The 11,564-nt window shown below is 39.3% G+C and overlaps 1 non-coding gene across 1 annotated transcript; it reads right to left on the bottom strand.

Moving 5' to 3' along the window:
• Positions 1–538: 538 nt before the first annotated feature.
• Positions 539–620, bottom strand: TRNAL-CAA (transfer RNA leucine (anticodon CAA)). The gene has a single exon. It is a non-coding gene; the product is annotated as a tRNA-Leu (tRNA).
• Positions 621–11,564: the final 10,944 nt, after the last annotated feature.

Here is an 11,564-nt window from a genome sequence, read left to right as displayed (position 1 = left end):
CTACTAAGTTTTTAATTTATGCTGCTGCTGCTAAGTCACTTCAATCATGTCCGACTCTGTGTGACCCCATAGACGGCAGCCCACAAGGCTCCCCCGTCCCTGGGATTCTCCAGGCAAGAACACTAGAGTGGGTTGCCATTTCCTTCTCCAATGCATGAATGTGAAAAGTGAAAGTGAAGTCGCTCAGTCTTGTCCGACCCTCAGCAATCCCATGGACTGCAGCCTACCAGGCTCCTCCATCCATGGGGTTTTCCAGGCAAGAGTACTGGAGTGGGGTGCCATTGCCTTCTCCGTTAATTTATGCTACTACATTTTTAATTTCCAGTAGTTCTTTTTTTGTAGATGCTATATGCGCTTTTTAAAGTTTTCTTCTTTCTCGTAGCCTATTTCCTCCAAGCTGCTAGTTTCTTCATTTTTCTTTGGATTTCTGGTGAACTCTGGCTCTCTCTGCTTATATGTAAGAGAAAGGCACTACAAAGCTAAATGAAAGTTCATGGATAGAGCTGTGTAACTGTGGCTATCACTATATGAACAGAGATGCTGTGAGCAGGATTTGAACCTGCATGGGGATACCCCATTGGATTTTGAGTCTAACATCTTAACCACTCAGTCATCACAGCTCCAGTGGCAGTTTATCTTCCTCTACTGGGGAAATTGGCAATGTCTAGAGACATTTTTGGTTGCACAACAGTGGTAGAAATGCTGCTGGTCTCTAGTGTGTAGAGACCAGGAATGCTACTAAACGTAATGTGCAAATGGTCACCCAAAACAAAGAACCGAAAACATAAATATTTTAGATCTTTTATCTTGGGCAGATCATACTATTCAAAAAGACTCTGCCAATATACTATCTGGCTGCCAGTATTCTGAGATTCCAACAGTGGAAAAAGATTGTCAGCCTTTGCATTCTGTTAGTAAACCTTTATTTAATTACCCTATTTTTAGCAAAATTCTCCTTCCCTCAAATATGCTTGTGCTTCTTGTGCCTTCCTCTGTTTCACTTTTTCCAGAGATCAGAACTTCAGGGGTATTCTGCTGAAATCAGGGTGAGACAGAGTTGTAGGGAGGGTGGAAAGAAGAGAAGAGAAAGGCAAGGGAGAAAGGGAAAGGTATCCCAACTGAATGCAAAGTTCCAGAAAATAGCAAGAAGAGAAGCCCTTCTTTGAACAGTTCAAAGAAATAGAGGAAAACAATATAACGGGAAAGACTAGAGATCTCTTCAAGAAAACTGGAGATATCAAGGGAACATTTCATGCAAGGAGGTGCACAAAAAAGGTTCATAAGTAAGGACCTAACAGAAGCAGAGGAGATTAAGAAGAGGTGGCAAGAATATACAGAACTATACAAAAAAGGTCATAATGACTGGGATAGTCACGATGGTGTGGTCACTCAGCTAGAGCCAGACAACTGAAGTGTGAGGTCAAGTGGGCCTTAGGAAGCATTACTATAAACAAAGCTAGTAGAGGTGATGGAATTCCAGCTGAGCTATTTAAAATTCTAAAAGATGATCCCGTTAAAGTGCTGCACTCAATATGTCAGCAAATTTGGAAAACTCAGCTATGGCCATAGGACTGGAAACAGTTAATTTTTATTTCATTCCCAAAAAAGGCAATGCCAAAGAATGTTCAGACTACCATACATTTGCACTCATTTCACGTGCTAGCAGGGTTATGCTCAAAATCCTTCAAGCTAAGCTTTAGCAGTATGTGAACCAAAAACTTCCAGACATTCAAGCTGGATTTTAAAGAGGCAGAGGAACCAGAGATCAAATTGCCAACCTATTTTGGATCATGAAGAAAGCAAGGGAGTTCCAGAAAAACATCTATTTCTGCTTCACTGACAATGCTAAAACCTTTGACTGTGTGGATAACAACAAACTGGAAAATTCCTGAAGAGATGGAAATACCAGACCACCTTACCTGTCTCCTGACAAACTTATATGCAGGTCAAGAAGCAACAGTTAAAACCGGGTATGGAACAATAGATTGGTTCAAAATTGGGAAAGCAGTACATCAAGGCTGTATGTTGTCATCCTGCTTATTTAACTTCTATGCAGAGTACATCATGTGAAATGCTAGGCTGGATGAATCCCAAGCTGGAATCAAGATTGCCAGGAGAAATATCAACAACCTCAGATATGCAAATGGTACCACTCTAATGGTGGAAAGTGAAGAGGAATTAAAGAGCCTCTTGATAAAGGTGAAAGAGGAGAGTGAAAAAGCTGGCTTGAAACTCAAAGGTCAAAAAACTAAGTTCATGGCATCTGGTCCCATCACTTCATAGAAAATAGATGAGGGAAAAGTGGAAACAATGACAGATTTTATTTTCCTAGGCTCCAAGATCACTGTGGACCAGTGACTGCAGCCATGAAATTTTAAAAAAAGACTCACTCCTTGGAAGGAAAACCATAACAAATCTAGACAGCGTATTAAAAAGCAGAGACATCACTTTGCTGACAAAGGTCCAAATAGTCAAAGCTGTGGTTTTTCCAGTAGTCTTGTCCAGAGGTGAGTGTTACAATAACGAAGACTGAGCACCAAAGAATTGATGCTTTCAAATTCTGTACTGGAGAAGACTCTTGAGAGTCCCTTGGATAGCAGGAAGATCAAACCAGTCAATCCTAAAGGAAATCAACCCTGAATATTCATTGGAAAGACTGATGCCGAAGTGAAGCTCCAGTCCTTTGGCCACCTGATGCAAAGAGCTGACTCATTGGAAAACACCTGATCCTAGGAAAGATGGAAGGCAAAAAGAGAAAGGGGCAGCAGAGGATGAGATAATTAGATAGCATCACTGACTCAGTGGACATGAATTTGAGCAAACTTCGGGAGATAGTGAAGGACAGAGGAGCCTGGTGTACTACATATAGTGCATGGGGTCACAAACAGTTGGACACAACTTAGCAACTGAACAACAGCAGCATTGTAAACAAACTTTCAGGTAATCATCTTTTTAGCTCCTCCACCTACATTTTCAGAGGTACCTGAGGTCCCCCATTTCTTGGGTTGTTTGAGAGTTCTAAAATGTAATATTCTTGCTTTTTCTCCCCTACTGCAGGCTTAGGATTCAGTTTTCCTGGTTCTGCTGTCAGTTGTCATTAGTCCATCTGCTTTCCAGCTTCCAGGATTCTTACTTTGTTTTCTTCCCTCCTGTTCTCTATGTCTTTATGTGTCTTTAAAAAAGGGGGATGGGGGGACTTCCCTGGGGTTCAGTGGTAAACAGTCTGCCTGCAAATGCAAAAGACACAGGTAGATCCTTTGTCTCGGAAGATTCCACATGCTACAGGGCAACTAAACCTGTGCAGTAGTGACTTACTAGCAAAATTTTTCCTTCCTGTCCACGAAACTCTGTGCTTTGCTAGCCTAGAGGTGTTAGTTCCAAAAGGTGGAATGTTTCCACCAGGCGACACAACAGGCGACAGCACAATAATTCCATTTAACTGGAAGTTAAGGCTGCTGCCTGGCCAAATTAGGCTCCGCATGCATCTTAATCAGTAAGCACAGAAGGAAATTTCTGTGTTGACTGGGGTGATTGATCCTGACTACCAGGGGAAAACTGCACTATTGCTTCACATGAAGGTAAGGAAGAGTATGTCTGAAATACAGGAGGTCCCTTAGTATCACCATACCCTGTGATTAAGGCCAGTGGAAAACTAAAACAACCCAATCCATTCAGGACTACTAATACCCCAGGCCCTTCAGGAATAAAGATTTGGGTCACTCCACCAGGTAAAGAACCATAATCAGCTGAAGTGCTTGCTGAAGACAAAAGGAATACAGAATTGGCAGTGGAAGTAGGCAGTTATAAATACCAGCTATGATCAAAAAGCTAGTTATAGAAATGAGGATGTAATTGTCATGAGTATTCTTCCTTATTTTGTTACAAGTATGTGTTTATGTATCTTAAATATCTTTGTTTTCTTCCCTCTCTTATTCCTTTATCATATAAAATATTTGGTTTTATATCATAGAATTTAAGTATTATTAATTTTACATCATACAGTTTAAGTTACGTGAAATCAAAGAACAGAATAAACACCATTCCAGGATATTACCTTCTCTTCTGCAGATGTGGTTAGTATGTTTCTGTCCATATACAGGATAGTTGTATCATCATAGGTAGAATTATGACATTATTGTCTTTATTTAGATATTAAACTTGTTTTAAGGAGAGGCACATGGGTGCCAAATTTACAAGGGGTGGATTTGTGATGGTTAATTTTATGTGTCAGCTTAACTGGGCCATTGGGTGTTCAGCATTTAGTCAAATTATTCAGGGTGGTCTGTGAGGATGTATTGAGGTAAGCCAACATTTGAATGAGTACCCTGAGTAAAGCAGATTGCTCTGCCTAATGTGAGTAACCTTATCCAATCAAGCAGAGACCTAAATAGAATAAAAAGGTTGAGTAAGAGGGAACTCATCCTACCTGACTGCTTTGAGCCAAGACATTGACTTTTTTCCCTGTCTTTGGACTTGAACTGAAACATTAGCACTTTTTGGGTCTTGAGTCTGTCAGCTTTTAAACTGAAACTTATACCATTGGCTCTCCTGGTTCTTAGGCCTTCAGACTCAGACTATACCTATATATCAGTTCTAGATCTCCTGCTTTCCCACTGCAGATCTTAGAAACTCTCAGCCTCCAAAATCATGTGAGGTAATTCCTCATAATAAATACCCCTCCCTCCCCATGTATATCTGTATCTACATATCTATATTGTATCTCCTATTGGTTCCATTCCTTTGGAGAATCCTAACTCATATAGATGGAGAAGGCAATGGCACCCTACTCCAGTACTCTTGCCTGGAAAATCCCATGGACAGAGGAGCCTGGAAGGCTGCAGTCCATGGGGTCGCTAAGGGTCGGACACGACTGAGCGACTTCACTTTCACTTTTCACTTTCATGCATTGGAGAGGGAAATGGCAGCACACTCCAATGTTCTTGCCTGGAGAATCCCAGGGATGGGGGAGCCTGGTGGGCTGCCATCTATGGGGTCGCACAGAGTCATACGTGACTGAAGCGACTTAGCAGCAGCAGCAGCAGCAACTAATATAGATACCTTAATTATAAATAGAAAGATGATTGTACTATTTAAAAAATCTTGTTAATTATTCAATTCTTATTAATAACCATATACTATAGATTTTATGTATCTCTTAACAGTTTCAAAGTATATTTTATTATTTATTGTTTACTATCCATTAAGTTTCCTGGGATAAGTAGATTGCTAGAGAAATCAATAAGATGTATTTCTAAACAATATGTCTTTTTAAATATAAAAATTTAAATATTCTTTGTAAGTTAAGTCATATTCACCATGTACGTGACAATAGAAGCAGGAGGAAGCAAATGTTACAAACAAGGTAAAATTATGAATATGTGTGTCTCAGAGAAGTGGATGTTGTTCAGTTTACCTATGGCCTCATTTGAAGCTAGTACCACTTGTTATTATCCCTTACTTGAAGACCTGGCCAATGTTAAATGGTTTGCTTTCCCTCTTTTGTAAACTGTTTTATTTTCCTTCCAATTCTAATTCTGCCCAATTGCTCTATTGAAGTGAAGTCCTTTAATCTCCCCTGTTCTGATTGATATTTTAATTATTCAGTTATTTCCAGCTGCGTCCACCTCAACTTTGTTTGAAGAACAGGGAGCTATGCTTTCTGTATTTGAGTAATAAAACTAGGGACTAGGTCATTTTTTTTCCTCCCAAAAATTAGAGAAAGAAATTATCCACCAAGAAAAACTGTCCCATTTTTTCTGAGTACCATAAAGGAGATAGTGGCCTATCTGTTCCCTTTTGTTAGTCTAGTAACATTTTAAAGAGTATAACAATTATTTAAAACAATTACTTGGTTTTACAGCAAATCAATCAGTCAATCAATCAATCAATCTTGGACTTGTCACATGTGAACTAAGATCTCATTTTGACTTTCCTGGATACCTAGATTGTATTCCTAGGTCTTCAGAGACAGAGATTCTCTGTGCATTTGAGAATAACTACTGGCTGATATGATAGAGGCAATAATGTGACGTGGAACTTGCCAGTAGGCTTCCATCAAGATAGCCTGTCTGTTGGATCTCTTGATTTCAACAAACAAAAACCAACACAATCAACTTAAGCAAAAAGTAGAAAATATAAGGATGAAACCAAGGCCATGTCTCAGGATGGGACTGAAACTGTGCACCAGACACTCTCTTTGTTCTACTTTGTGTCTCTTTACCCCAGTGTTCATGGTAGAAAAAATGGCTGAACAAACTCCAGTTTTTATATCTCATACATTAAAGATTTCAACCTAGACAAAGACCAGATCTTTTACACCCAGTTTCAAGTTTTCTAAGGATGAATCTGTTCAGCCCAAACTTACAGCCAGGACAAAAATTGGGGGCCATAATTCATACCCATGGCTGCCTGGAGGCTATCCTGTTACCATGTAGATGAGAGCAACTTCCCTAAAAGTCTGCAGAGGAGGGAGGCTGGATGACAGACTTAACAGGTATCTACTGCAAGGCCCTCCCTCATAGAAAACTGATCTTAAACAGTAGCCTACTGGAGTCCATGTTGTGGAAAAGGAAGTGGATAGAATTAAGATAGGTTAGGTAAAATGAATTTTGAGGCAACTGGGCTTTTGGGGATCACTTTAATATTTATCATAAGTATGTTTTTAAAAATATATAGCTCATTATTTGAACAATTCTTATACAAAGAGATTTAATTAACTGTAGCAAATTTGTTCCTGGATCTTGAGCCATATTCAAATTCAAATGTATGTTAATTATCCAGGTCAGCTTTTCAGGGGTTCAACTCAATTGTCATAGAGCCTGAAATGACCATAATGTACAAGCAGTGACTCAACTGTTTGTATCCCGTGAACCAGTGGGTTCCAGTCTAAGATCCCTGGACATCTATGAGTCCATAAGGGAAGAATTGAAGGTCCATAAGCTTTTTGCAGTATTTCATATAGTTGAAAGGAAGTCACTGAGGGTCCAGTGGTAAAGAATCCATTTTCCAGTGCAGGGGACGTGAGTTTGATCGCTGGCAGGGGAACTAATAGTCTACATGCCAGGGGCAACTAAGCCCACGCACCACAACTACTGAGCCGGAATGCCACAACTACAGAAGCCTGCACAACACAATGAAGACCCAGTGGGGTAGAAAAAAAAATCGAATTTCTCTGTTCTATAATGGAATTATATCAAGTCAGGGCAGCAAGTCTGTTTTACAGTGCTGATCTGAAGCTCTGGTTTAATGCACAGATACTGACATCCATATTGATATATACACATACAGTGACTGGTTAAATAAATTCTGGGTCCACTTCCCATGGACTATCAGGGAAGTCCCAGAAATTTGAGTCAGGTAAGTATATGATTTCCTTTCAACTTTATGAACTGCAAAAAGCTTGTGGATCTTCAGTTCTTCCCTTATGGGCTCCTAGATGTCCAGGGATTTCAGGCTGGAACCCACCTATTTATAGGATAAAAACAACTGAGTCACTGCTTGTCCATTATGGTCACTTCAGGCACTATGATAATTGGCGAGATGTGATTTTAATACATGTTTATATGGCTGCTATTATTCTGTTTATACGGGCTTCCCTAGTAGCTCAAACAGTAAAGCATCTGCCTGGGTTCAATCCCTGGTTCAGGACGACCCCCTGGAGAAGGAAATGGCAACCCACTCCAGGATTCTTACCTGGAGAGTTTCATGGACAGAGGAGCCTGGTGGGCTGCAGTCCTTGGGGTCACAAAGAGTCAGACACTACTGAGTGACTAACACACATACACACATTCTGTTTATAGGGGGCTTCCCTGGTGGCTCAGTGGTAAAGCATTTGCCTGTCAAAGCAGGAGGCTCCAGTTCCATCCCTGAGTTGGGAAAATCCCCTGGAGAAGGAAATGGCAGCCCTCTCCAGTATTCTTGCCTGCAAATCCCATGGACAGAGGAACCTGGCAAGCTGCAGTCCAAGAGGTTGCAAAAGAGTTGGACACAACTGAGTGACTAAACAACAACATTCTATTTATATTCTAAAGACTGTTGAAAGAGAAATTTAAAGCTCAAGATTACTAAAGTCATTTTTCCTGGAGATCTATAAACATGAGATAATTAGCCAGCTCTCTAAAATAATGATCTCTTGGAAATCCTTTTACTTTCCTCTTAAAATATATTAAAATATCATCTACCCCATTATTAGAAAATATATTGATTAGGTGAATATAATGCCTTAATGACAGAGACCTGTGGGTAATAAATTTTTTCCAGAAATGATCTGCCTTTACAACATGGATTTTAGGTCATCCTGTGAATGACAAGACCTTGATGTTGAGGATTTTCAGCAAGTCCTCATCTCCATAATGATAGTAAGCACTTGGTTATTTCTCTGCTTTATCCATGATTAGGCCTTCTGGATCCATATGTAAGGACAAAATGGACAAGAAGAATTGCTAAGATATTAACTCTCTATTTATAGTCCAAGTTTTCAGAAATCTTTTAAGCCCTAGGCAGTTGTACATTCAGTTGAGTTCAGTTCAGTCACTCAGTTGCGTCCGACTCTTTGTGACCCCATGAATCACAGCACGCCAGGCCTCCCTGTCTGTCACCAACTCCCGGAGTTTATTCAAACTCACGTCCATCGAGTCAGTGATGCCATCCAGCCATCTCATCTTCTGTCATCCCCTTCTCCTCCTGCCCCTAATTCCTCCCAGCATCAGAGTCTTTTCCTATGAGTCAACTCTTCGCATGAGGTGGCCAAAGTATTGGAGTTTCAGCTTTAGCATCAGTCTTTCCAAAGAACATCCAGGACTGATCTCCTTTAGAATGGACTGGTTGGATCTCCTTGCAGTCCAAGGGACTCTCAACAGTCTTCTTCAACACCACAGTTCAAAAGCATCAATTCTTCGGCACTCAGCCTTCTTCACAGTCCAACTCTCACATCCATACATGACCACTGGAAAAACCATAGCCTTGACTAGATGGACTTTGTTGGCAAAGTAATATCTCTACTTTTGAATATGCTGTCTAGGTTGGTCATAACTTTCCTTCCAAGGAGTAAGCATCTTTTAATTTCATAGCTGCAATCACCATCTGCAGTGATTTTGGAGCCCCCAAAATAAAGTCTGACACTGTTTCCACTGTTTCTCCATCTATTTCCCATGAAGTTGATGGGACCAGATGCCATGATCTTAGTTTTCTGAATGTTGAGCTTTAAGCCAACTTTTTCACTGTCCTCTTTCACTTTCATCAAGAGGCTTTTGAGTTCCTCTTCACTTTCTGCCATAAGGGTGGTGTCATCTGCATATCTGAGGTTATTGATATTTCTCCCTGCAATCTTGATTCCAGGTTGTGCTTCTTCCAGCCCAGCAGTTCTCATGATGTACTCTGCATAGAAGTTAAATAAGCAGGGTGATAATATACAGCCTTGACTTACTCCTTTTCCTATTTGGAGCCAGTCTGTTGTTCCATGTCCAGTTCTAACTGTTGCTTCCTGACCTGCATACAAATTTCTCAAGAGGGAGGTACTCCCATCTCTTTCAGAATTTTCCACAGTTTATTGTGATCCACACAGTCAAAGGCTTTGGCATAGTCAAGAAAGCAGAAATAGATGTTTTTCTGGAACTTTCTTGCTTTTTCCATGATCCAGCGGATGTTGGCAATTTGACTCTGGTTCCTTTGCCTTTTCTAAAAGCAGCTTGAACATCTGGAAGTTCACAGTTCACGTATTGCCAAAGCCTGGCTTGGAGAATTTTGAACATTACTTTACTAGCGTGTGAGATAAGTGCAATTGTGCAGTGGTTTGAGCATTCTTTGGTATTGCCTTTCTTTGGGATTGGAATGAAAACTGATCTTTTCCAGTCCTGTGGCCACTGCTGAGTTTTCCAAATTTGCTGGCATATTGAGTGCATCACTTTCACAGCATCATCTTCCAGGATTTGAAATAGCTCAACTGGAATTCCATCATCTCCACTAGCTTTGTTCGTAGTGATGCTTTCTAAGGCCCACTTGACTTCACACTCCAGGATGTCTGGCCCTAGTATAATTGCCTAAAATTTACTTTGGAACAAAGCTATTCCTCTTCTTAAAGCCAAGACATGTCAGTAGGTCACTTTCAGCAGCTTTGAATTCAGCTCTCTCACCTCACCAAGATTCAAACTTCTACACTAAGTTGCTGTTCCAGTCTACCCTTCAGAATAGTAATTAATCTTAATTCAGATTAGAAAACCCATAATTGCAACATCATCTTTAAATATACCCTCTACTTCAGTCTTAGAAATGATACATCTAAGTTTGAAAAGAAGTTGATGGGATTAGAAGCAGTATTGAAGACAAATTCTAACAGGAAACAGTTTTTTTTTTTTTTAAAGCATTGTTTTAAATATAAAGCTACAAAAAATAAATATACAGCTACATATTTATTGAAAATTGATTCATATGTGATGGACAAATCACTTCCCAAATGTGCTTCTTTGTAAAGCTATGAAAAGCAAGGAGAAGTAGGTAGGCCATACATTATTGAGTGTAAGGTCTTCTCAACCTTAAATGCTTGTACAGGATATTCTTTTTAAAACAAATGTAGTGAAAATTCCCCTTTTCTTCCTTGAAGCATCTGTGAGTCTTTCTTTAGATAAAATGAGCTTTTTTGGTGAGCACATGACAAGGAAGAGGTTCAGTGTAACAAGCAATCATGTTATTTTAAAAATCTCCATCTCAAATTAAGTTTACATATGGCAGCTTTTTAGAGAGGCTGGGTTGCAACATGTGAGCAATTTAAAAGTGTAACGTTTCATTTACAGGTTCAGAGTAGCTTTCAATTCCCATACTAGTGTGCTTCTAATTAAATCTTAATTGTACCATTCATTATGAATTGAAAGAAACACTGATATACTGGATTTTCTACAAGAGGAACACAAGATGGCCCTCATAAAATAGCTGGCTAATCCAAAGAAAAGGAGTAAAATGTAGAAATGATCCTCAAAATTAAAACCTAACATTTGAAGTTGCATGATTATTAAGTTATCACAAATAATCTTTTTTATAGACCCAAATGATATAAATATATATGATTAGTTATAGTATATCACCAGAATGCATGAGGAACAGTGAGTGAGTAGGTAGCAAATGTAATGAAAATGACCCATCCTATCATTTAAGTTGCTACTTTATCGTGTATCAGTTTAATATATCCTTGTGAAATAAACATTTTTAGTTGGTTTATCTTAAGGTCAGAAGAAGAAAGGACCAAAACTGTAAGTGAGGCCAGTGCTTCTTTCTCATGGGACAGGAGTTTTTCTGAATTGTAGGATAACTACATTTGTCTCATTATACCTCTTTGGCATGTGCTTGGAATCTGAGTTTTCAACATAGCATGAAATAATTTTCAAAAATAAATCAATGCCCCTTCCATTTTTAATTCCTCCTGTTTATAGTCATCATTCCTGAAATCTGGTGACTTTGAATTTAAAATTTAAATGAGCTCGTTCTCTTGTAAACAACTCTATAGAGAATAAATGAAACAATAACTTTAAAAAAATATCCTAAGAAAGTTTCCATGAACCTTGTGGAACTGAAGT

This window comes from Bos taurus, chromosome 9, assembly GCF_002263795.3.
Source record: "Bos taurus isolate L1 Dominette 01449 registration number 42190680 breed Hereford chromosome 9, ARS-UCD2.0, whole genome shotgun sequence".
NCBI lineage: Eukaryota > Metazoa > Chordata > Mammalia > Artiodactyla > Bovidae > Bos > Bos taurus.
The sequence above is the reverse complement of the archived record's forward strand: the minus strand, read 5'-3'. Positions and strand labels throughout refer to the sequence as shown.